General features: G+C 38.4%; 2 non-coding genes across 2 annotated transcripts; both read right to left on the bottom strand.

Annotated features, from left to right (window-relative positions):
- Window positions 1-3383: 3383 nt before the first annotated feature.
- On the bottom strand, window positions 3384-3482 carry LOC143628619 (small nucleolar RNA R64/Z200 family). The gene has a single exon (XR_013152781.1). It is a non-coding gene; the product is annotated as a small nucleolar RNA R64/Z200 family (small nucleolar RNA).
- A 63-nt stretch (window positions 3483-3545) lies between these two features.
- Window positions 3546-3628, bottom strand: LOC143628617 (small nucleolar RNA U54). Its single transcript, XR_013152780.1, has one exon. It is a non-coding gene; the product is annotated as a small nucleolar RNA U54 (small nucleolar RNA).
- Between the last annotated feature and the right edge of the window lie 17095 nt (window positions 3629-20723).

Raw genomic sequence — 20723 nt, 5'->3', positions numbered from 1 at the left:
AACTATTTATCAAAGTTTATAGCTATTATTTATGGTTTTGTATACTAGTTTTGTGGCTTTTCATACTATATATCTATTGTTCAAACTTATGAATTGCTCACCAACCTTTGTGTTGATAAACTTTATTTTATGAAATGTTACAGGTTTGCATCTAGGTTGATTTTGGAGTTCGGTGAAGAAAACGTCACAAATACCGTTAGGATATTAGCAAAAATGAACAATATTTGATTTGCTATATTTTTTATATTTTGTTGTATTTGACTTATGAATAGTTGGTTATGTGACATTTTCAATGTTGTGAAATGAAATGAGTTTGTTAAATATTGTCGCTTTAAATAGTGTCATGCGCTTCTGAGCAATCGTTGCACCCCGGCATGTTCCGCCGCCTTTGGTCGGGGTGTGACATTTATGATCTCCTCCAAACCGCCCCTTCGAGATCAACCGAACCACCCTTTGATGTTGTAAACTTTATCAATTTCTTCACATGTTAAACATATTTCAAGAGCAGAATACTTACGTTATGTTAGGCTATATGTAGTGGATGAGCTATAAAACGAAGCAATTATTAACATGTGGCGCCTAGTCAGCAAATGGGAGTTTTTGTTTTAGATGTGTAATGGTGTTGTAACCCTATATATATATACACAAATACATATATATATATATATATATATGTATATATATCACACACACATACTATTATAATAATAATAAAACAACAAACACAATAGACAACAAAAACACCCCCTCCCCCCACATTTCGCCCATTTGTTGGCCGGGGACGGTATTCCCCTCCATTTGCCGCCCCAAATCCTCATTTGCCACCCCTTTTCTCGCCCGTTACACTTACCTTAGTACCGTAGTCCTATATAAGATTTAAGTCTTTGAACAAAACAAAAGCTCAAGGATCAAAGATGAGATCTATCCTACAGTTGTATCACTACACTTGGATTACTAGCGACAAACTTATGTCACTTGATCATTTGGTCTTTGTTATTCTGAATATTAAATTTCTTACAACATGAAAGTGAGTGGTTATGTTCAACAACTAAAATAAACAAACTATAAGTTTTATTTTTTAGAATAACTGCTCACATACTATATTTATACAACGAAGTATTATAATAGAAAGATCCGTTATACACACTTTATTACAGAGTTATTTGCTTTCAAGTACTTTAAAAAACGTTATTTCATATTTCTTCGAGTATCTTAATATGTTAAACAAACTTAAATAATATCCTTAGAAAACTTTACTCTACCTAAGTAATAATATTTACAATATTTGCCGTATTTTTAAATTTAAGATAAGATATTTCAACTTCTTATTAATGTCATGTTAAATGTAAAATAATTTGATAATTACATGATTAGAAAGATATCATTGTTACATTCGAAATAAATCCAAAAATGAATTTAAAACATATGTTGCAAGGAATTTTTAAGTTGACAAACGAACTTTCAATCGTTGTTGAATTTGGTATTGTTTGAATAGAATCATGATTTAACCCATCAATTGGCTATGACCTTTAAAACGGCCTAAATAAATTAGTGAAAAAGGAAACGATTTTTTTGGCAATGGGAAATTACAAGCTAAAAAATAATATTTAGTGTTAAATGTAGAAAACTAAGTGTTAAGTGCAATTACATGATCCAGGAAACGGTGAAAACCTTTCATTACGTCATGTTTGGTGACAACCAAGTCCTTTTTTTTCATTTCTAATTTATCAGAAGTAGACATTTACATAACACTCCCTTGAGTAATGTTATAGGTTATTAACTCTTAACGAAAAATTGACATAAAAGCTACTAAGCTAGTATAGGAGTTTTAATATAGAGAAAATTATTATTTGTACACCAGCAGTTTATGGGTGAACGCAACTAACAGGTCCCAATGCGATTTGTGCGTTGTGTGTCACATTATTTATAGGCGGGCTTAGTATCTGGCCGTTAGTTGGCCAAGTCTAGGCTTGTTAAAAAATGGTTAAATTACTTTATTAGCATTAAGCCTTTAATTCAGTTAAAAAATAATCTTTGAAAATATTAGAGAGGCTAAGATTCAAACCTCAGACCTCCAATTCAACACACACGAATATGATGATAATGGTTTAGAATTTAGTTACAAAATTATGAAATATATATTACCATCTTCAACACTTCATCTTCCCAATTTCCAATTATGGTTTTCTATTCTCAATTCCAAACCATTATCATCATATACGGTTCACGACTTCACGTCCATGATGCAACTAAATAGAGCAGCTTCGGTTACTACGTAGCAAGCAGACGTAAATCCAAAATTGCCCTAATACATACCTAAATCGTACATAAGCTCAAAAACTTGAAATAAATTGATTAAAAAGATATTAACGATATCTTTGAAATGGAGGGTGATATAAAATAGGTCTTCATCTTCAGACATTATATTCATAGTTTGCGTATTCATGCCAGTTAACAGTTCCGGCTCCAAAAATGAATGCGCTATTTTGCAAGTTTTAAATCACATAAGTTGCATATAGTTTACATATGTATCTCCATAAGTATAGCTTTACCGAACGTGACACAATTGACAAAACACCATATGAACTCAAATTAAGTTACGTTACATCCTAGAACCATCTCAATCACGTCTTTATTATTGTTTACAATGTGGTCAACAAACAGTACAAATTAAAAACAGACAATAGGTGCCACACAGCACTGAAATCTTGGGCGATGTTTTGGGCCAGCCAATAATGCTAACTTGTTCCCTAGCTAGAACAATATACTAGTCTCTACTTTTTGCTGTAATTTTAGTGGCTTAATTAGGCGTTTTTATAAATTTATAGCCGAGATCCAAACCAGTGTTCCTGTGGTTATTGCAACACTAGTCTTACTACCAAACCCAACTATAAACTTTAAAACCTATTTTGAACGTTTGATGAAACGTTTGTCTATTTTCTCTGTGGCCTCTTAAATCTTACATACAACAAATGAGCAACGAAACCATACACATTAATATATCAGAACTACATTCAATTCCCTAAACATATTTTTCACACATTTAACAAATTTCAGGAGCAGAATACTTATGTTATGTATAATCCATTAGTCCTATATAAGTTTTATTTTAGTCTTTGTTATTGGGGTTAAAAAAAGCTTTTAGAACATGAAAGTGAGTGGTCGTGTTCACTGTCTAAAACTAAAAAATAAACGAAGTTTTAATTTTGTTTCAACAAACTTCAATCAAAAAAATATAACTAAACATAAATCAATAAAAGAAACAGAAAAATGACAACTTAATGTGCAAAAATGCAAAACAAACAGTGTAAAGCTCTAAGTAAACTGACAATAATCCTAGCTTCAAAAATACGATTGAAACTATGAATTTTCAAAGAGGTTTAAAATTACTCAGAAAATATGAATTTTCATTCTCATCGATTTTGATTACAAAACCTCTGAAGTCTGACATGTGAATTGTTCATATTTCATCACGGTAGGGTAGAGAAAAATATTAATTAAAAAAAACACAAACTATAAAGATAATAATAGGATGTAATTGAAAGAGCTCTCATTTATATTTAATTTCCGGTCACGTTAACAATCGGAATAGCGTATATTGCCTTAAATGGCATTCGATCATCGAGCTCTTTTTATTTTAACACAAAATAAAACATTTAAATAAACTCACAAACAAAAACATCAAACATGAATTCAGATCTAAATGGAGATCAGAGTTGGTTAAGGTTTGCCGGTCACGGTTAATCTGAAACACGGACCAATTGTTCCTCATCACTTCTCCTCTAGATTTTAACTTAAGTTTTAGAATTAATAATACAACAACAATATAGTGAATGTTAATACTTAATACTACTTATAACAAGAAATTAAACAAAAGTAAAGATGAAAATTGAAAACGGAACATAACTCACAAAACATTCTTACAAGAGGGTTGAAAATAAATAGGACAAAAAGATAATATAAAGGCGTCTAGAAAGAAAGAAAGAAACCCTAAAATCAAATAGTATGGACCTGACTATGGGCTTTGCTCTGCAACATATGTGGGCTTTGCCTTTAACGTTTTTTTGAGTATATAGTTATTTTTAGAGGTGCACAAATTGGGTTTTCTAAATACCCGGGTTCGGGTATGACCGGGTACGGGTATGACTGGGTATTGGTAATAGTCGGGCAGGGTTCGGGTCGGGTATTGTCTTTAAAAATCATACCCTATGCATCGGGTTCGGGTAGGGTATAGAACCGGGTATTCTAAAACCGGGTATTTGAATACTCTATTATCGGGTATTGAAAAAACTCTATTCACGGGTTTTTTCGGGTTTTTTTCCGGTATTTTTTTTATATAGATTGGATTTTTTAAAAGTTTACACTTTTTAGGGGTATTATTCGGGTATTTTTAAGGTATTTTTCGGGTATACATCGGGTATTTGAAATACCCGGTTTCGGGTATTGGAAAACCTCGGTTCCGGGTTCGGGTATTACCGGGTACAAATCGGGTTTTCGGGTATTACCGGGTACAAATCGGGTCCGGTTCGGGTTCGGGTTTTAGTGTCAAAATGCATACCCTATCCGTACCCTACGGGTAGGGTTGGGTTCGGGTATTAAAAACCCGGGTATTAGAAAAACCGGTTCCGGGTATTTATTTCGGGTCCAGTTCCGGGTTCGAATTTTTTTTGCACCTCTAGTTATTTTGGCTCACGTACTCACGTTTAGCTCTTGTAAGTTGTATCTCATTTAACTCAAACTTAAAAAAGAGAGACTTCATTTTTTCAAAAGTCTCATTTTGATTGAATGAGTTATAGGAGCTAAACAAGAGAGGCCAAAATCACAATTTACCTCATGTATATTTTAAATGAAATCGGTTTAGGCTCATTTGTTTTGTTTTATGTTATAAAACTTATGGATATGGATTAAAGACAAATTAAATTGACGTGTTAATTGTGAGAATCAAGTAGATTAATTATGAGATTACATCATAGTGTAATTACATAATTACTCTATGATTTAATTACACAATTACTTTATTTGTATATATAATTACTATACTTGATTATCACAATTAGCATGTTAATTTAAATTGTACGTTAATTTTCTCAAAACTTATAGTATTGTTGATCAAATATATAATGGACGCGGGATGTGAGGGTCTCCCCTTATCCAGCTCTTCGTATGCATTGATGTGTGAAATATGTAAATACATAAAGATACATTTTTTTCAAAAATGAAAATTCAAGTTAAAAACGTCTGCAAAGCACACATTCGCATTTAGTAAGATATAATAGCATAAATTGTTAAATGTTTTGAGTTAAACAATTTATGACACCTTAAGAAAAGGATTTTGAATTTTTGATATTAGAATGACTTCAACGCTTAGGTGTGAAAGAGATCCTAAGGCTGTTGTGGAAGAGATATGGAAGAGGAAGGATGATTGTAAAGGACTTGGCTAGAAAAGAGGATGGTCAAATTCATGAGAGCATGCATCCTTACTCCGTATACAAGGAATGTAAGAGGGAAGAAGAGAGAGTGGCGACTCGTAAGTTTTTAACTTAGAGGTATTTGTTCATAATTTTTGTGAGGCAACTTGGTTGGGATTTTAGCATATACAATACTAGTTAAAGTGTAAAGTTTTTCTAGCTAAAATAAAAAATTAATATAATGACTTTTATGAGTATGCTAAGAAAAAATGGTGTAATTTGCATTTTCCTAATTCCTTTGTAATGTTGTAAGTCATTATTGAGTCTCGTTTCTTGTTGTTTCTCTTTGTTCACATATATACAAAAGTTTACATAAAAACAAAAGAAAAAAGAAAGATCAAAACCTTAAAAGAATTAAGACCGACTTTTTTTATTTTTCTTTACTTTTTGTTACTCTTTTCCTCTTCGAGAAGTGTATATTGTATATTATATCAGCTCCTTTCGTTCAACTAAGTTTAATTGTTTACATACATGCACGTGCATATACACAAACATAAAACCCGATAGTATCTAGAATAGCTTTAATAGTGGGTTCTGGTCCAGCCTCTATACCATTTCTCAAACGGTATCAGTCTCAATTAAATACAGAATTTTGAGTATCTATATCTCATTGTTTTAGTTTCGTTTTGGAAAAAAAAATTTATGTGGAGTTCTCACATAGGAGAACACGAACCAAGTAAATAATTATTATGTTAATCACATTCACATAAAACTATTTGTGTTCAAAGTTTATGAAAAACAGATTTTTTAGTTTTTTAAAAACAAATTTCATCAAAATTTCCAATAATACAAGGATTTATAATAATTTAATAATTTATGTGTGTGAAGTGTGAACTGAGTGGATTTCACCACCCAAATTTTCTTCAAACATGCTTTGAAAAGTCCGTTGTGTTGACGGAAGCTTTAATTTTTCCGTTCATACATAAGAAATAACGAAGTCTTTGACATGATTAATTATATTGGAATTCAGCAGTGAACAGAAAATGATGTTGAGACTTAGTATTTTAATAATCAACAAATAATTAAATAAAGGTTATATTTTAATATTTAAGTGCTTTTAAAAAATAATGGTGTATTAAATTTTTGTGACATAGTCAGGTCAGAGTAGTGTAACAATACTCTTTAAATTGCGGGATGCGGTAGCCTATCACACAAGAAAGTCATCGTTTCAAAAAAAATAAGTTTGTGAATTGGACGTTAGTTTTTTTGCTTATGGGAAAAAAATATTTGACGTTATATATAATGGTACATGGGTAAATGCAACTATATATTTTTTTGTAAAATATTTTAATGGTGTGGGTGATTCCCATTAACATAAACGGGATAGACAAACCTGCACCATGTGAACGAGTTAAACACATCATTGTATCAAATTTAAGACCATCCGTAGTGAGAGTGTCTCGAAACTCTCCCAAAACTCTATGAACACCGCCCCCTCTAAGTTATGAGCTAAGTTACAGAACGGGGCAGTGAATGCTCGTGCCCATAGCTCTCCTGTAGGTGCAAAGCCGCTCGCCCTAATGAATAAGCGGGAGAGGGAGAGTGAAAGTAGCACCCTTCTAGACTAAGGCAATCTCATCTGAAAGATCAAGCTCAACTTTTCGGTCTGAAAAGAGGCTCAACATTCGGACATATCTTTTTGATTGTTAGCAGGAAGAGAAAGCAGACTAGATTGAAAAAGGAGAAAGGAAAGCGGAAAGCTGCAACTTCCTTGCTAGAAAGTTTTTCTCGCTAGAAGTACGATTGGAAGGCAAGGTAAAGCGGTAGCAAGCGGGGACTTTCGTGGAACCTTCCCCGGTGGAATTGTTTTTTTTTTTTTTGAAAGTCAGTCAGGCAAGAAGGAAGGCATGATTAACTTTCAAGCAGTCTTCAAACATGACATGAATTCAAGCCACTCTGCTTCGGAGATCTGATTCTATTTTCATGCCACCTTTCACTTCCCCGTGGAATTGCCTTTGATTATATTAAATTAGGGTCTTGCTTACAATAGGAGATCAATCTTTCATTCTCTTTCTATTAAAGAAGAGCGTAGGTCTATGGTGTCACTTTCTCTAGTCTAATAATCAAAGACTACTAACCAATCCTAATATGTGAATAGCTTAGGTTCAGCAGACTCCCTTGCATACCGTAGACTCTCCTTATAAGTCAACCATGACTCTTAGCCCCCTAACTAAGCCATAGCACTTGTAACACCCCGACCAAAGGCGGATTATACATCGGGGCGCCACATATTGTTTCATTACTCGTGACACTATTGGGTGTCAATATTTAATAAATACATTCATTCGCGCACGCGCAAAGCAAACACAAATAATATAAATCAACATAAATCAATATATTATAAATCATAATATCCGAACAGCAATAACTTGTCTTGATACATTTTAATCTAGGTCAAAAATAAAGAAAACTTCCTACGTGTCCACAAGCTCCAAAACAGCTACTGCAAACCTGAACATGTGTTAAAATAAAACGTCAAACACTTGCGTGTTGGTGAGAAATCAAGTTTAATACAATACATAGATAACAATAAATCTGCGCGCAACATGTGTATGTCTGGGTTTCAACAAGGGTGTAATCAGATCGGGACCAACTCTAAGAGACAAGACTGCCAGTGCTCACAATTGAGCTCACAAACAAGACTAACTGTGCAAGTGTAACAAAAGAGAAAATCATAAACGATAGTTCTCCCGTGTTCATCTAATGGTACCATGAAAACTGCGGAATAGACCGACAAGACGGTTAATGATCCACACATACAAATAACAGCCAAGTCTACGTCCTCAACACATGGGATACTGCGCGACTAAAGTTCATAAACAAGTTTAAGACTCTAAGTTTGTATGAACACATGAACATCCCAAAACATTAAAAGCAAAAAGGGATTAGGTACGAGATTACTCACTTGATAATCGGTGCGGTGTAAGGTAAAGCAAGAACCAACTTTAAACAAGCACAAGTTAACCTATAATTAAAGATTATTGTTTTAATGATTTGTTTTAAGTCTTGATTATAAGTTAGCATAATTAATAAGTTATTATATATAATATATTACCGGAAAACAGGGCAGAGGAGAGGAGAAAACGGAGGCAAGAGAGGGAGGCGGCAGAGAGCAAGGAAAACAGGAGAGAGTAAGTGTTTTGTGTGTGTAGTGTTATGAAAATATTATTATTATTTATAGAGAAACCCTAGGGAACACAATCCCTAGAAAAAGGGGAAAAGATCTCAAAAAGTAAAAGATTCCAAAAGCAAAAGATATCAAAAAGCATAAGAATCCAAAAGCAAAAGATATGGAAAGATATGGCAGCTGCAGAGGCAAGATAAAGCTGTCAGGGAACAGTAAAAAGGCATGGGCGGGTCAGATAAAGGTACTGGTCAAGCATGGCAAAAGCAGATCTCAAAAGATAATGTCAGTCACTTTATCTGCCAACCAATGGGGTTGGTGCGCATGCTGCGCCGAAAGTAACTTTTCAGACATAAAGCAGATTAGGTCAACGGCTCAAAAGATAAGACAACACAAAAGCAAACGGCTAGATTAAACAGAAGAAAACTCAAAGGGTTTAGCGCGAGAAGGCTAAGGCGCGAAGGCAGACACAGAAGGTCAAGAGAGCGCGAGCGCGAAGGCAGACAGAAAACAACCTTAACGCGTCGCGGAAAGAACTATATTTCTAAGCGCGCCGCGGGAAGAACTTCAATTCTAAGCGCGTCGCGAGAACTATATTCCTTAGCGCGTCGCGGGAAGAACGGTATCCATAGCGCGCCGCGGGAAGAACTAAAATCCTTAGCGCGCTGCGGGGACAGTTCGTCTCGCGTATCGCAGTAACAGGTGGTCTTCACGCAGGATTCCTTGTAAGGGGTCTGGCGCGTGGAGCTGCGCAGACAACCTTAGGCGGGAAGGAACAAAGGACAAGCAAAGAGTTAGAAGAAAAAGAGGGAAACAAGGCGTAAGGGCGGGACGGCGACAAGAGGGAAAAGAAGGCGGAAAGAGAGAAGGAAGAGGGAGGGGACGGCGGAAAGAAAGAGAGGAAGAGGCGGGAAGGAAAAGTATATATTATTATTAAAAGTAAAATATAAGTATAAATAAATATTAAATCATAAAAGAAAGAGATCGGGTCAGAGAAACGGGTACCTGGGTCGGGTCGGATCGGGCAGATGTCACAGTCTCCCCTACTTTAAGAAATTTCGTCCCGAAATTTATCTCGAAGTAGGTTGCGCAGAGAACAGGTGCGGGTACTTGATCTTCATTTGATCTTCCCTTTCCCATGTAAACTCGGCTCCGCGCTTGGACTCCCAGCGAACTTTAACAATAGGGATACGACTGCGCTTGGTTTGCTTTACCTCGCGATCCATAATCTCAACAGGCTTCTCAACAAAATGCATAGTTTCATCAACTTGAACTTCATCAAGTGGAATGTGAAGGTTCTCGTCAGCTAAACACTTCTTGAGATTGGATACATGGAACGTTGGATGCACATTACTGAGCGCGGGCGGCAGGTCAAGTCTGTAGGCAACTTTTCCCACACGCGCGAGAATCTTAAATGGTCCAACATAACGAGGAGCAAGCTTACCTTTCTTCCCAAAGCGGACAACACCCTTCCAGGGCGACACTTTGAGGAGAACAAGATCACCAACTTGAAATTCGAGAGGCTTCCGTCTACGATCTGCGTAACTCTTCTGTCGGCTTCTGGCAGTCAGCAGATGATCACGGATCTTGGCGATTTTATCGGTTGTCTCTTGAACAAGTTCGGGTCCTGTGATTTGAGCTTCTCCCACTTCGCTCCAACAAATCGGGGAGCGGCACTTACGACCGTAAAGTGCTTCAAATGGGGCCATACCAATACTGGAATGATAGCTGTTATTATAAGAGAACTCGATCAAAGGCAGGTGCGAATCCCAATTACCTCCAAAATCAAGAACACAAGATCGGAGCATATCCTCAAGAGTTTGAATAGTTCGCTCAGACTGTCCGTCGGTCTGAGGATGATATGCCGTACTCATGTCCAAGCGAGTTCCTAGTGCAGATTGGAGAGATTTCCAAAAACGAGATATAAAACGGCCATCGCGATCGGATATGATGCTCAAAGGAGTACCATGGCGGCAGACAATTTCCTTGACATAAAGCTGCGCGAGTTGCTCAACACGGTAGTTTTCACGAATGGGCAGAAAGTGAGCAGACTTAGTCAAACGATCCACTATTACCCAAATGCTATCATGTTTGCTTGCTGTCAAAGGTAACTTGGTAATAAAGTCCATCGCTACACATTCCCATTTCCACGTAGGAATTTCTGGTTGTTCGAGCAAACCAGATGGGCGTTGGTGTTCAGCTTTTACTTTAGAACAAGTCAGGCATCTAGCTACGAACACAGCAATATCCTTTTTCATACCGGGCCACCAATAAGTAATGCGCAAATCCTTGTACATCTTATCAGCGCCAGGATGAACGGAATATCGAGATTTGTGTGCTTCACTCAGGATATCAGCGCGAAGATTCTCATCAAAGGGAATCCAGATGCGATTAAGATAGCAGAGAATTCCACTCAGATTAGGGACAAAGAGTGCTTCCGCGCCACACGCTAACTCGGCGCGAAGGTTACCATTACTGATGGATGCGCGCTGCGCGTCACGAATACGCGATCCAAGGTTGCTTTGAATCGGCGCGAAGTGAAGCTGGGTGCGCGGCAAGATACAGTTAAGCTGGCAGGGTTTTCGGCTGAGCGCATCGGCTACCACATTAGCCTTACCAGGATGATACCGGATCTCACAATCGTAATCGCTGATGAGTTCGTTCCATCGGCGTTGCCTCATGTTAAGTTCCTTTTGATCAAAGATATGCTGAAGGCTTTTATGGTCAGTGTAGAGGATACACTTAGTACCATAAAGGTAGTGTCTCCAGATCTTCAAGGCAAAAACAACTGCACCAAGTTCGAGATCGTGAGTTGTATAATTCTTTTCATGAACCTTAAGTTGCCTTGATGCGTAAGCGATAACCTTGCCTCGTTGCATAAGAACACAACCGAGACCTTGGTTGGATGCATCGCAATACACGACAAAATCATCATTACCCTCAGGTAGCGCAAGAACAGGAGCTTCACACAACAAACGCTTGAGCGTTAGAAAGGCTTCTTCTTGCTTCGAGCCCCAAATATACGGTTTACCTTTGTGCGTTAGAGCTGTTAAAGGCAAAGCGATCTTCGAGAAGTTCGAAATGAAGCGCCGGTAATAACCAGCTAAGCCCAGAAAGGAACGGATCTCAGAAGGAGAGGATGGCGTAATCCAGTTCTTGATTGCTTCAATCTTGGATGGGTCGACATGAATACCCATCTTGTTTACAACATGACCAAGAAACTGTACTTCATCAGACCAAAATTCACACTTGGAAAGCTTAGCATAGAGTTGCTCGGTTCTAAGCTTTTGCAATACCAATCGGAGATGTTGCTCATGCTCGGCCTTGGTCTTAGAATACACCAGAACATCATCGATAAACACAATCACGAATTTATCCAAGAAAGGCCTACACACCCGATTCATTAGATCCATGAAAACGGCGGGTGCGTTGGTTAGACCGAAGGACATGACCAAGAATTCAAAATGGCCATAACGAGTTCGAAAAGCAGTCTTCGGAACATCTTCATCGCGGATGCGCAACTGGTGATAACCAGAGCGGAGATCAATCTTCGAGAAACAAGAGGCACCTTGGAGTTGATCAAAGAGGTCGTCAATACGCGGTAAGGGATACCGGTTTTTAATGGTGAGTTTGTTCAACTCGCGGTAATCAATACACATGCGAAACGATCCATCTTTCTTTTTAACGAACAACACCGGAGCACCCCAGGGCGAAGAGCTAGGGCGAATGAATCCTTTAGCAGTCAACTCTTGAAGTTGGCTTGCCAATTCTTGCATCTCAGCGGGTGCAAGACGATAAGGAGATTTAGCTACGGGGGAAGCACCAGGGACAAGATCAATGCGGAACTCGACTTCACGAGCGGGAGGGATACCAGGAAGATCATCAGGAAAAACTTCAGGGAAATCACGCACAACAGGGATATCGCGAAGCTTCTTTTCTTCAGCAGGTTTAACCACATGGGCTAGAAATGCAACACACTTCTTCCGCATGAGCCTTCGGGCTTCGGCGCAAGACATAAGTTTAAGACCGCGGGAGGGTTTTTCGCCGTAGATGTGAAGATCACCATTTTCTCGAGGTATGCGAATCATCTTCTTGGCGCAAATAACTTCGGCGCGATTATGCGTGAGCCAGTCCATACCAATGATAACATCAAAGCTTCCAAGAGGCATAGGGATGAGGTCGATTAGAAAATCGTTTTCGTTAAGGTTAAGCGTACAATCTTTAATCACTGAGTTTATTAAAACAGTTTCACCATTAGCCAATTCAACTGAAAAATTTTCTTTTAAGTTATCGCGCGGTCGCGCAAGCTTCTGCTCGAAGGCGCGAGAGATAAAACTTCGATCGGCGCCAGTATCAAAAAGTACAGAAGCATAAAATCCGTTAAGCAAAAATGTACCATTAACTACGTCATTATTCGCTTGCGCTTGGTGCGCGGTTATGTTAAAAGCTCGTCCACGCGTTACTTGGTTCGAAATCTGGTTCACCGGATTCGCTTGTGTGATTTGCACTTGTAGTCTCGGGCACGCGTTCCGGAAATGACTGGGATCACCGCAGTTAAAGCACGATCTGGGTCGTGGGTTTTGGTAGGTTGGTTGTGGGTTCTGCGGGTAGACTGGTGGTGTTGGCGTAATTGGATTGGCGGGAAGGACTCTACAGTTCTCAGCAGTGTGACCAGTACGGCCACATCGGTTACAAAGTCGACACGGGGTTTGGGTTGGGTGGTGAAATCTACAGGTTGGGCAGAAGGGATGGTTTCCTGTGTAAGGTTTCTTAGTTGGTGGGGCAGGGAGTGCTGGATTGGTTAGGGCATAGTTGTGAACTACAGGGGGAGTTGGGTAGGCTGACAGAGGGTTAGGCGTGTAAACTGGAGGTTGGTAGATGGGTTGCTGGACAATGGGCGGGTTGGTAAGCGCATAGGCCTTGCGCCTGCGCTTGAGGTTGTTACGGTTCGAGGGTTCAGGTTTGGTTTCTGTTGGTTCAGTGACAGTCTTGGTGAGTTTGGTCTTTTCTGTTCCCCGCAGGAACAGGGTTCCTGCTCTGACATGGTTGTCGCTGAGCACAGCGGCCAACTCGATGGCGTCAGAGAGGGTTACTGGGTTTCTGGCCCATACAGAATCTTGAATTTCCATGGGGAGACCCCCAAGGAATTTCTCTATGGCTCGGCGGGAAGGGGTAACAAGGTGAGGGACCAGTAAGCTTAGCTCGTGGAAGCGCGTCGCGTACTCGCGCGCTTCACCACTGTACTGCTTAAGATTCCAAAATTCCTCCTCCAGGCGCTTAACTTCGTTGGGAGGGCAGAATTCTCGCGTCAGAATTTCCTTGAATTCCTCCCAGAGCATGCTAGAAGCAGCTTCTGCGCCACGCGCATGAGCTACTCCATTCCACCAAGTAAGCGCTCTAGATTCCAGGACACTGGAAGCATACAGGGTTCGTCTGTCTGAGGGGCATTGGGTGTGGAGGAAAGTGTTTTCTATTTTCTTAAGCCACTGGAGCATCACGGTGGCTCCTTCAAGACCTGTGAACTTTGGAGGGTTACCCGCGTTAAAGGACTTAATGTTGTAACCAGAGGTGTTGGTATTGTTTTGGCTCAAAGCTTGGGCTATTGCGGCGGCCATTTCCTGGGAACGTTGCAGCGAACGTCTGCGCGCGGCTTCTTTCTTCTTGAGATGGCGAGCTGATAGCGGAGGCATTCTATAAAAGTTTTAATTTTAGTTAATATCTTGGTTTTAGCGCAAAGTATAACCTCGAAAAGCTTGGTTTCACGGAGTCAGTTACTGTCAAAAGTTAAAGTAAAATAAATGACCCTAAATGCAGACTTAATAAAGGTAACAAATTCGAATCAAGAATCGACAATTCATGTATCACCATGACTTTCCGAATTCCCAATTTAAAATATACGAGTAAACGAGTATTGGAGATTGACGATTCATGTATCACCATGACTTTTCAATCCTCAATATAAAACATACAAGAAAATGAGTATTGGAGGTTGACAATTCATGTATCACCATGACTTTTCAAGTCTCCAACCTCAGAACATAATCGTAAATGGAAATCGAAAATCAACTATTCATGTATCACCATGACTTTTCGGATTTTCAATCCCAACAAACGAATATGTAAGTAAAATCAATAAAAATTGAAATTCACAAAAATCGAAATATCGCGGAATAAAACATAAAATCATATACTGCGCAAGCGCGAGCATACTCATAAATAACGAGTAATTAACAATAAGCGCGCAAACATGAGATTTCTCTCATGCGCGAGAGGGGACTCTTAGGTATTCTAGGCCGTTACGTCTAACCACCTATCCTAAAGTCAACGAGCTCTGATACCAATCTGTAACACCCCGACCAAAGGCGGATTATACATCGGGGCGCCACATATTGTTTCATTACTCGTGACACTATTGGGTGTCAATATTTAATAAATACATTCATTCGCGCACGCGCAAAGCAAACACAAATAATATAAATCAACATAAATCAATATATTATAAATCATAATATCCGAACAGCAATAACTTGTCTTGATACATTTTAATCTAGGTCAAAAATAAAGAAAACTTCCTACGTGTCCACAAGCTCCAAAACAGCTACTGCAAACCTGAACATGTGTTAAAATAAAACGTCAAACACTTGCGTGTTGGTGAGAAATCAAGTTTAATACAATACATAGATAACAATAAATCTGCGCGCAACATGTGTATGTCTGGGTTTCAACAAGGGTGTAATCAGATCGGGACCAACTCTAAGAGACAAGACTGCCAGTGCTCACAATTGAGCTCACAAACAAGACTAACTGTGCAAGTGTAACAAAAGAGAAAATCATAAACGATAGTTCTCCCGTGTTCATCTAATGGTACCATGAAAACTGCGGAATAGACCGACAAGACGGTTAATGATCCACACATACAAATAACAGCCAAGTCTACGTCCTCAACACATGGGATACTGCGCGACTAAAGTTCATAAACAAGTTTAAGACTCTAAGTTTGTATGAACACATGAACATCCCAAAACATTAAAAGCAAAAAGGGATTAGGTACGAGATTACTCACTTGATAATCGGTGCGGTGTAAGGTAAAGCAAGAACCAACTTTAAACAAGCACAAGTTAACCTATAATTAAAGATTATTGTTTTAATGATTTGTTTTAAGTCTTGATTATAAGTTAGCATAATTAATAAGTTATTATATATAATATATTACCGGAAAACAGGGCAGAGGAGAGGAGAAAACGGAGGCAAGAGAGGGAGGCGGCAGAGAGCAAGGAAAACAGGAGAGAGTAAGTGTTTTGTGTGTGTAGTGTTATGAAAATATTATTATTATTTATAGAGAAACCCTAGGGAACACAATCCCTAGAAAAAGGGGAAAAGATCTCAAAAAGTAAAAGATTCCAAAAGCAAAAGATATCAAAAAGCATAAGAATCCAAAAGCAAAAGATATGGAAAGATATGGCAGCTGCAGAGGCAAGATAAAGCTGTCAGGGAACAGTAAAAAGGCATGGGCGGGTCAGATAAAGGTACTGGTCAAGCATGGCAAAAGCAGATCTCAAAAGATAATGTCAGTCACTTTATCTGCCAACCAATGGGGTTGGTGCGCATGCTGCGCCGAAAGTAACTTTTCAGACATAAAGCAGATTAGGTCAACGGCTCAAAAGATAAGACAACACAAAAGCAAACGGCTAGATTAAACAGAAGAAAACTCAAAGGGTTTAGCGCGAGAAGGCTAAGGCGCGAAGGCAGACACAGAAGGTCAAGAGAGCGCGAGCGCGAAGGCAGACAGAAAACAACCTTAACGCGTCGCGGAAAGAACTATATTTCTAAGCGCGCCGCGGGAAGAACTTCAATTCTAAGCGCGTCGCGAGAACTATATTCCTTAGCGCGTCGCGGGAAGAACGGTATCCATAGCGCGCCGCGGGAAGAACTAAAATCCTTAGCGCGCTGCGGGGACAGTTCGTCTCGCGTATCGCAGTAACAGGTGGTCTTCACGCAGGATTCCTTGTAAGGGGTCTGGCGCGTGGAGCTGCGCAGACAACCTTAGGCGGGAAGGAACAAAGGACAAGCAAAGAGTTAGAAGAAAAAGAGGGAAACAAGGCGTAAGGGCGGGACGGCGACAAGAGGGAAAAGAAGGCGGAAAGAGAGAAGGAAGAGGGAGGGGACGGCGGAAAGAAAGAGAGGAAGAGGCGGGAAGGAAAAGTATATATTATTATTAAAAGTAAAATATAAGTATAAATAAATATTAAATCATAAAAGAAAGAGATCGGGTCAGAGAAACGGGTACCTGGGTCGGGTCGGATCGGGCAGATGTCACAGCACTGGGTTGCACAATTTCTTCTATCAATTGAGGAAATGCACATTTCATTTGAAATGCCCTTGTACTCCTATCTACTTTCAGTCTCTTTGCTTTAGTCAGTCCAAAAAGGACCAGGATCTAATTCTGCCATACGTTTCATTTTCCCTGTTTTCACATAAAGAATTTGTTGTATACTTTCGGGTGGAAATATGTCATCGAATTGTAAAACCAATCGAAATAGCCTTTTTGGTCGGGGGCCGGCCACCAGCTCAATAACCTCTACCACTCTAGTTGTAGACACTGCACCTATCTTCGCTTTTCGATCATCCGTTGCTCCCCCGTTCACTTAGCCTCCGAACTCCGGCTCATTTCCAGCTTGGATCACTTCTGGCTCGCTTAGCCCTAGCTCGAAACCGCCAACTCACCTCGACTACGCAACGAAGAGAAGTAGTTTACTTGCTTAGCTCGAACATGCCAACAACATTGCGTTCACTTATGCAAGATTCACTCGTTTACTTGTTAGCTAGCGTTATTCCACATCTTATTTCATGAAATCCCACAAAGCGGTTCTGAAAGAACGTAGTGGTGAACGAAGTTGACATTGACTTATAACATTTCTCATTCTCTTTGTTGAAGGCTTATCCATGAATCCGTACTTGAAGAACTTGAGGGCATAGGATCAATCCATCCACAAGTTCTCCCAATGGCTACCTTGTTGCGAACGAAAGACCAGATCTCTTTTCTTCCAACAATCTTCTTTTGAGGAGAAAAAAGAAAGTAGAGAAATAACTTGGAGTTGGCGTCTGCATAAATGCTTGCTTGCTTACCAAGCCATCCTGGCAAGCTCCCCCAATTCATTTATGATTCTTGACTGGACTTATTATAAAAAACAACTCACTGTCCAAATGAAAGACAATCAATTATCTACCTAGAAGATTAAGAGTCCCATAAACGAAAAAAGGTCACAAATAGAGTTGAACCAAGTAACATTGTAAAGGCATAATGATAGTAGGGTCGGGATATCCCCGCCTCCGAACAAGACGTGACGGTCTCCCCTTATCCGACTCTCTGCAGGGGAATCTCCACTCACTGCTTCCCCTACTATCCTCTATTTACCAGAGGCTCGCTCGGAAAGGCTGCTATACCTAACATTTTGACTTAACTCTACTCTAGTAGTCACTAGACTCACTATAGTAGTTCGTCCGGTTGCTCTTGCTGAAATCATTATTCTTATTCCCCTCGTGCTCCGGCAATTGCGCTCCCTAAACCACTACCATGTAGTTGGATAGGGACAATCGATTTGGGAATCTAGGAATGAATGGGGATCCCTATCAATATCAAAATGAAGAAAATAAAATGAAATAGATTACCTTTCTCTCACTCAATAAATGTATCTAGTCTGATACGATGCAGTACAATACGAGACAATTGAATGCAATGGGATAGATGGTAGATGGTTGTCTGCGCCCAAAAGCGATGATTCACTTGTCCCCTTGTCTATAGGGACCTCGTGGCATACAACTGAAACAACTCCCACTAGATAGCCTCCCCTTTCTCTCTTTTTACAGCCTCATCGACGGACAAAAGAAGGTAAGTTACAGAACGGGGTAGTGAAGGCTCGCGCTTTGGGGATGGTTATGTTAATGAGCATCTCCCCATCACTTCCAGCCAATTAAGTTTTTTGTCCAACATTAATTTCTTTTATTTATATTAAAAATTTAGAAAATAATAATAATAATAATAATAATAATAATAATAATAATAATAATATTTGTGTATGATTGTTGGAGAGTTTTGAGACTTTTTACCACTACGCCATTGCATACAAAACTCTCCATTGCTGACAGAGATGCCACGTGTCGTAAAATGCTCATATGTGGAGAGTTTTGACTACACATGGTCTTATGAACGAGTATTTTACATTTTTAAACACAAAAATTAACAAGTTGATTCGTGCCTATCTGTTTAGTACACGAAACTTGTTAAGACCATACTCGATACATATTAAAGCCATATAAATTCGTGTTATGTATCGTGTCTAGGGGTGGCAATCTTGACCCATGGGTTGAATGGGTTGTATCAAAATGTATAATATGGGTCAGAATGGGTCAAACTAAAAAAGGAAAATGATTGAAACGGGTCAAAACGGGTTGACACTTCTATGGAGCGAGAAAAACGGGAAAAACTTTTTGGTATTTTTACTTTTTACGTTTTTGATTATATATCGAGTTATAATTTTTTACTTATTTTTTTTGAATTTTTTGGTGAGGGGTTTTGAAATGGGTTTTGAAATCTCAACTCATTTTGACCCATTTCAAAACCCCTCACCAAAAACTTCAAAAAAAATAAGTAAAAAATTATAACTCGATATATAAATTAAAAACGTAAAAAGTAAAAATACCAAAAAGTTTTTCCCGTTTTTCTCGTTCCATAAAAAAAACGGAGAAATGTCAACCCGTTTTGACCAGTTTCAATCATTTTCTTTTTTTAGTTTGACCAATTTTGACCAATATTATACATTTTAATACAACCCATTTAACTCATGAGTCAAAATTGTCACCCCTAATCGTGTCTAAACTGTTAGCCGTATTTTCAATCACTGCCAAAATTACCCAAATCAATACCCCCTTCTATTTTTTAATGTTAAGTTAGAGTCATTTATATTTTTTTACATATTTATTTATTCTATTATTTTTAATCCATTTTCACCTTAACACCCGTCTCCACCTTCTTTCCATTAATACGTGGTTTTATTTATTAATTTTTTAATGTTATTTACATCAACAAATAACATAAATTAAGTAAATAAAATATACACAGCTAGCTGTGGCAAAACTGTTGCCAACCTGTTTGCCTTTGTGACGCGAGATTGCGACAAATTTGAATCATATGGCTACATTGTCGAAAACTTGAGGGAAGTACTAGTTGTTTTTGTTTATTTTATTTTTTTATATAAGTTTTACTTGTAGCAAATTTTAAGTTGTAAACTTGTAGGAAAAAGTAAATGGGAAAATTCTCAAAATAGTCATTTGGGAGAAAGAGAACTTCAAAATAGTCCAAAAGTTGTTGAAATTACAATTTAAGTCCAACCAAATCCATCTCCGTAGTGACATTTGGATTCCCGCCTATGGTTTTCGTCTGCCAATGAAGCTGTGCCACGTGTAAAGGTTCTGACGAAAACCAATGGTTTTCCAATGAAATCCATTTGGACCGATAATTTTAGAATGAAAATATCTCCACGCAAACCATCTCCAAAAATCATCGAAATCCATGTTTTTTTTGAAATTAATCTGAGTAGATGAATTTCAAGTGAATTTCGTCTTCAAAGACAATTTTCAAAAAAACATGCATCACCACCACCACCACCATCATGATCTTCATAACCAGCCACCGACACCGCCACCACCATCATCATCTCCACCGGCATCACCACAAAGTGTGTTTAATGACTTGATTTAATCCTAAAACCAAAGTCACCAAACAACCAAAAAGGTCAAACTTTTCGTTCTTGATTTTGTTAAAGGTGAAAAGAAACTTTACCAATATTGACATCAAAACAGAAAGAAGAGATCTTTAATGGGTGAATCTTGAATCTTGAAACTTAATTAGTAGAAAGATTAGTTATCTTTGAAAAATATGTTATCTGGGTATTGAAAAATATTCAAGAAAGTAGGGAATTGACGAGAGAAAGTTTAAGGGGGTGTTTGGGATTCCTTATTTTTACCTCCTTATAATTTATCAACTTTTGTAAGTTAAAAAGGTATTTGGGTAATGTGACTTTTTTAAGTTTTTAAAGAAGGAAAAAGGAGTTTTGATAAGTTAGAAAAGTGTA

Source organism: Bidens hawaiensis, unplaced genomic scaffold, assembly GCF_021521415.1.
Source record: "Bidens hawaiensis isolate Kalapana, Puna unplaced genomic scaffold, B.hawaiensis_p1.1 tig00005028_1, whole genome shotgun sequence".
Taxonomy (NCBI): domain Eukaryota; kingdom Viridiplantae; phylum Streptophyta; class Magnoliopsida; order Asterales; family Asteraceae; genus Bidens; species Bidens hawaiensis.
This window is presented reverse-complemented; position numbering and strand designations above follow the sequence as displayed.